Genomic DNA, 6,157 nt, shown 5'->3' with positions numbered 1-6,157 from the left:
TAAATTAATTATTTATAACCCCGAATTGGTGAAATAAAAACCTTCAAAAATGTCAAAAAAATTACCCCATTGTTTATAACATTAGTTCTTTTCATATGTGAAATAAAAAATCAAAAGTCATAGTCCTATGTTTTTAAAAAACTCATAGTTCTTTTCAATTAATTATATGATTGCGTTTTTTGCACGAAGCTGCTGCAGAAAAAAACATGATAAATGGAAAATTCTATGTTCATAATCCTTTCTAAGCTAAAAGAACTGTTACCAATCGAAGTTAATTGATTTTCAACAAAGAAAACCGAACACATGAGAATTCAAATGGAGATCAAATATGGTAAGATCACATTATACTTATTCTTCTATCATATTAAATATTCATGACAACTTCAAACAAACAAAAAAGAGGTCTCCTCAAGATTCTTTTGCCTATTACATTGATATGGCCATCAATCCCTGTAGTTTAACAATATTCAAGATTTAGTCCCTACATTTAAATTTAAATAAAGGCTTCTAGCAAAAGTGGAATTACATTGCTTAATGAAATCACAATGTTTGACCATTCCAATTACATTGCTTAATGAAATCACAATATTTTATCTTCTTGTAATTTAATTCTAGAATAATATTTTTTATTATAATGTAAGCGTTAGAAAATATGTTAATTTATCTATGTTTAAAACTTTAATGAAATAAAAATATAAACAATTATTAAATATCAAACTAAAAATACCATAAAATATTTTTAAAATATGGATAAATCTAAAACGAGCTTAAATTAACCATTTACGATATAAGTATACTTAAACAAACATAAAAATTATTAAACCATACAGTAGCTTATTGTACATTTTAAAGCATGACAAGTATTTTATGGTTTTCTAGCTTATTGTACCTTAAAGCTTGAGTTAGCCTTCTTCTTGCTCAACGAATCTGCTTGTCTTGAACTATTGTTTTCGTTTTATTTTGATTATTAAATTTTCTTCTCTTCTTTCTTTTAAATTTATTCATTAATCTCTTCAAAATTAAATATTTCGATCATTCTCTCATTAGTTGCGTTAGATAAGTGACAATAAGTTGATGTCAACTTTTTATTAGTCTAATAATAAATTTAACCCTCAAATATTTATACATTCTATCAATTTAATCCTAAATAGAAAATATTTAACAAATTCAGTTATTACTATTTACAAAATTTTGATGAAAGTTCAAAATGGTGATATTTCCATAAATAAAGTAGTAAAGACATGAGGCGACATCTATTGAACAAAAAATTCCCACCGGTGATAACATGAGAAGTGCTACAATTTTGTTTCTATTTATTTTGTTTCTATAATTAGTCTTAACGCAAAAATTATGTTGATATTTAGAGTTTATTTCATTTTATAAGAGGCTGAACGAGGAACTCAATAATAGGATAATTCGAATGGAGAAAGAATTAGATGGAAAAGCGGGCATTAGAAATGGAACTTGAAGAACTAAGAAAGAGATTGACGCTTTTGAAGCAGGTTGAGGCAAGTATTAAGAAGTTGAGAGAAATGGATATTAAACTTGCATTTTCATCAGCTTTTACTCCAACCAATGAAAGCATTCCCAGTATAAAAGAAGTGAAAGCTATAGCGTACCTTCGCAACGATGAAGAAAAATGAAACGATTGAAAACCCTATACACAGAGAAGACGATTTCAAGACATTTCAGGGTCATCAACAAATAACAAACAAAAAAATTAAGCTAGACAAGAAAACCCAATGTTTAAATGCGCAGAATCGGGAAATCTTACCTTAAATACTGTTTCCCCCGACGACAGAATCCGAATGTCTGCCCACCTTCTCCGTCTTCTTTGACTGGGTTATGTGAGTTAGCAAGAATCCGAAACAATGAAGGTAAATAATCCTTATAAATTTGCAAGAAACCGAACAACGGAACACCGAAGCTTTTCAATTGAAGAATCGCATGTAAGAAATCGCAGATAGAAAAAAGGATTAGGGATTTCGACAGATTGGGGATTTGGTGCTGGGGGCGGGGATTTAGTTGAAAACTAAAATATGTTTAAAACGACACCGTTGTCGATTCCAACTTTTACGGCGCTTACAATCAAACGCCACTAATTTTACAACATTTACGGCGTTTTGAGAATAAACGCCACTAATATTTAATTCGTCAATGAAACGGCGCTGTTTCGTTCAATTTATATTAAAGATCTTTGCAGCGTTTATTCGCAAAACGACACTAATATTTAGATTGTGTGGCATTTTTCAGCAAAACGCCACTAATTATTCACTTTTAAAAAATATATTAATAAGTTTATAAGTTTTCAAATTATTTTTCAGCAGGTACATTGTTATGACTTTGTTAATATTATTTCAATAACATTATATAAAAATATGTTACATATTTAATACATTAATTTTAAATGTTAAAATTTAATAAATTTTATAAATCATACAAATTTCATTTCATGAAACGGCTCGTTTTATTCAATTTATGGATATTATTCATATTTATGGCGTTTTAGTAAAAACGCCACTAAAATTCATGTACTGTAATCGACGGTGCCGTTTTATTAAAACATAAGTAAACTTTCTAGCGTTTTCATAAAAACGCCACAAATGATTAACTGAAGTTTAAAGATAATTTACGGCGTTTTTCAAAACGCATACAAATAAAAATGCAATAATTATTTGCTAAAATTTGAATAAATTTTATTATTTATTTATTTATCTCTTGTATATTTAATTTAAATTTTACATAAATAATTGTTAAAATTTTAAGTAATATTTAAAAGTATTTAATATAAAATTAATAACCCTAATTCCCAAATTCCTAACCCATAACCCTAAATCCCTAAACCCTTAAAGCATAAACCATAAACCCCTAAATCTCCCTAACCCCTAAAGCATAACCCCTAAACCATTCCAATTATATAATTTTACTATTTAAATTTTACGTGAATAAATATTAAAATTTTATCAACATTCGATTTTATAAATCATTGATATTATTCAAATAATGTATTACAATTTAAAATTTATGCTCTATTTTTAAGTTAAATTAGGTTGATGGAGATATGCCAGTATTCATTTCATGAAGGGCGCTTAAAGAAAACGCCACAAATCTTACAAATTTTGAGGGTCAACTGAACTTGTCAATGAAACGGCTCCGTTTTATTCAATTTTTCAAATATTATTTGCGGCGTTTTTCACAAAAACGCCACTAAATTATTTATATTTATTTATAAGTATTTGCGGATATTATTCATATTTGCGGCATTTTAGTAAGCATACCACTAAAATTTCATGTACAAAATCGACGGTGCCGTTTTATTAAAACATAAGTAAACTTTCGGCATTTTCATAAAAACGCATACAAATGATTAACTGAAACAACGCCGTTTTGAGTTTAAAGATAATTTACGTGTTTTTCTAAAAGCATACAAATAAAAATGCAATCGAGATATATTTGCTAAAATTTGAATAAATTTTGTTATTTATTTATTTATCTCTTGTACATTTAATTTAAATTTTACATAAATACTTGTTAAAATTTTAAGTAATATTTAAAAGTATTTAATATAAAAATTAATTAATAACCCCTAATTCCCAAATTCCTAACCCATATATAACCCCTAAATCCCCTTTAACCCTTAAAGCACAAACCCTAAACTCCTCTAACCCCTAAACCATAACCCCTAAAAAATTTTATTATATAATTTTACTATTTAAATTTTACGTAAATAAATATTATTTAAAAATATTAAGTAATATTTAAAAGTATTTGATACATGTATCAATATCTACATGCATAAAGTGATCGATCATCTATCTATTATATATCTCTTAAATAATATAAACTATATACTCATAATTTAAATTCATCCAAATTTCTTATTGACTTAAATAACATATTTGATATAAAATTAATAAAACTATTTAATCTAAACTTAAACTCTAACCTTACCGTTCAAACCCTAAACCAAAAATCCCTAAACCCTAAACCCTAACCCCTAAACCCTAAATCTTAACTCTTAACTCCCCCTAACCCCAAAAGCATAACACCTAATCCCTAAACCCTAAATCCATACCTTGACCTACTCCTTAAACTCTAAACCATATACTATAATGATAATTAATTCAATATTTTAAATTTAATACTACCTCTTTTACGATTATATAAAAAATTATTTAATATATAAACTAAAAAATCAGTAATGTATCCAAAAACTTTAAAAATATTTTAAATAATAGTTTTTAATTTTTCAATTTTAAGAAATACTTTAAATTATTTTAAATCCCTGATCATTAGCGGCGCTTTTCTAAAAACGCCGCTAAATCACTCAAAAGCACAGAAAACGACGACATTGCGCTTAGTTTTTTTTGCGGCGCTTTCCAAAAAACGCCGCTAAAGACTGAACATTAGCGGCGCTTTAACAAAAACGCCGCTAAAATCCCCGAAAGCCAGAAAACGGCGTCGTTGGGCTTAGGTTTTTTGCGGCGCTTTAACAAAAACGCCGCTAAATCCCTGAAAGCTCGGGAGACGACGTCGTTGCGCTAGTTTTAAGTAGCGGCGCTTTTCCAGAAACGCTGCTAAAGACCTAACCATTAGCGGTGCTTTATAGAAAGCGCCGCTAAATCCCTGAAAGCTCGGGAAACGACATTGTTGGGCTTAGTTATTTTTGCGGCGCTTTCCTAGAAACGCCGCTAAAGCCTTGAGCATTAGCGGCACTTACTGAAAAACGCCGCTAAATCACCGAATGTTGGGGAAACGGCGTCGTTGCGCTAGGTTTTTTGCGGCGCTTTCTCAAAAACGCCGGGAATGATTATTTTCAGCGGCGTTTTTTATAATGCGCCGCTAATGATTGATCTTTAGCGGCGTTTGTTATCCAAACGACGCGAAAAACGACGCTAAAAGCCTGTTTTGGTGTAGTGTAATCAAATACTTGTGATTACTTGAACTTGTATTTGTAATTATACTCTACTTGTTACATTTAAAAAAAAAGATAAATCAATTAAATTTCCTTAATTGAATCGAATTAACAGGTAATTAAAATTTTCATATAATCAAACCGAAATTTTTATGAACAATCATTTAGTTAAGGGACAATGACTTATTTTGCCCTCCAACTTTACAAAAAAAAAAATCATTTTATCCCTCCATTTAATTTTTCGCCTCTTTTAGCCCTTAAACTTGTATTGTTTGTCAAATCACCCAAAAATGATTGGAAAATTAACATATATTAACTTTGTTGATATGGCATACACATGGATTGCCACACCAACAATTAATTAATTTTTAAAGTTTTAAAAAATTCAAAAATTTGTAAAAACTATTTTAAAAATATAAAATTATTAAAAGTATAAAAAAATTTAATTTTAATTTTGATTTTAAAAATTAATTAATTAATTGCTAATGGATATACACGTGGATGTTACGTCAGTAAAGTTAACAGCACTTTAAGTAAAATTTTCTTGTCACCACTTTAAGAAAAACAACTAATCCTATAATCAATTAGAATCTACTATAACAACATTACAAAGTGACTAATTCTCTTTAATTTAATATGGACGGTTTCTTGGTAATCCGGTTCCATCCAATCTTGTTTTCAGGTCTTTTAGGAGTCTTGTGTTCTAATGTTGCGGAGGAGATCACGATTAAAACAGCTCTTCCGTTTTTCGTTGAATCAAGGTGGATTCATTCTTGTTTTGTTGATTTTTGAATCAGATTTGAGAGTGACTCTGTGGTGGGTTTGTAACAAGAATATACGCCCATGGAAACTATGGAAGAGGGTTGATGATTTCGATAATATCAGTTACTTGAAATGGCTCACACCTCTTGGGTGTGAAGTGTTAGCTTATGGATAAAAGGATCGATGAATATGCTATATTGGAACTTTTTCGATTCTAAGGTGAAAATTGGCCTCTTATGTGTTCATGATGTATGAAATTTATTAAATTAAATTTTGTAAGTTGTCAATTTTCAAGTATGAAAAATTAGTTGATTTATGATGCTTTTTTTAGATGGGATCTAAGTAATTTTGAGCGAAAATGTCTTCAAAGAGATAAAAGAGCTATCTCTTAGTTTTGAAACACGCATTGAATCACTTGATTTTGAGTTTGGAAGCTCAAGTTATGGCCGTGAAGACTTTGCAAGCAAAAAATTTTGAGCA

At 29.1% G+C, this 6,157-nt stretch overlaps 1 long non-coding RNA gene across 1 annotated transcript; it reads right to left on the bottom strand.

The window, feature by feature from the left end:
• On the bottom strand, window positions 1-2,158 carry LOC105767855 (uncharacterized). The gene is made up of 3 exons (XR_001125641.2): window positions 1,775-2,158; window positions 1,620-1,657; window positions 1-450 (listed from the first exon to the last, which is right to left on the bottom strand). It is a non-coding gene; the product is annotated as an uncharacterized LOC105767855 (long non-coding RNA).
• Window positions 2,159-6,157: the final 3,999 nt, after the last annotated feature.

This window comes from Gossypium raimondii, chromosome 12, assembly GCF_025698545.1.
Source record: "Gossypium raimondii isolate GPD5lz chromosome 12, ASM2569854v1, whole genome shotgun sequence".
NCBI classification, from domain to species: Eukaryota; Viridiplantae; Streptophyta; class Magnoliopsida; order Malvales; family Malvaceae; genus Gossypium; species Gossypium raimondii.
The sequence above is the reverse complement of the archived record's forward strand: the minus strand, read 5'-3'. Positions and strand labels throughout refer to the sequence as shown.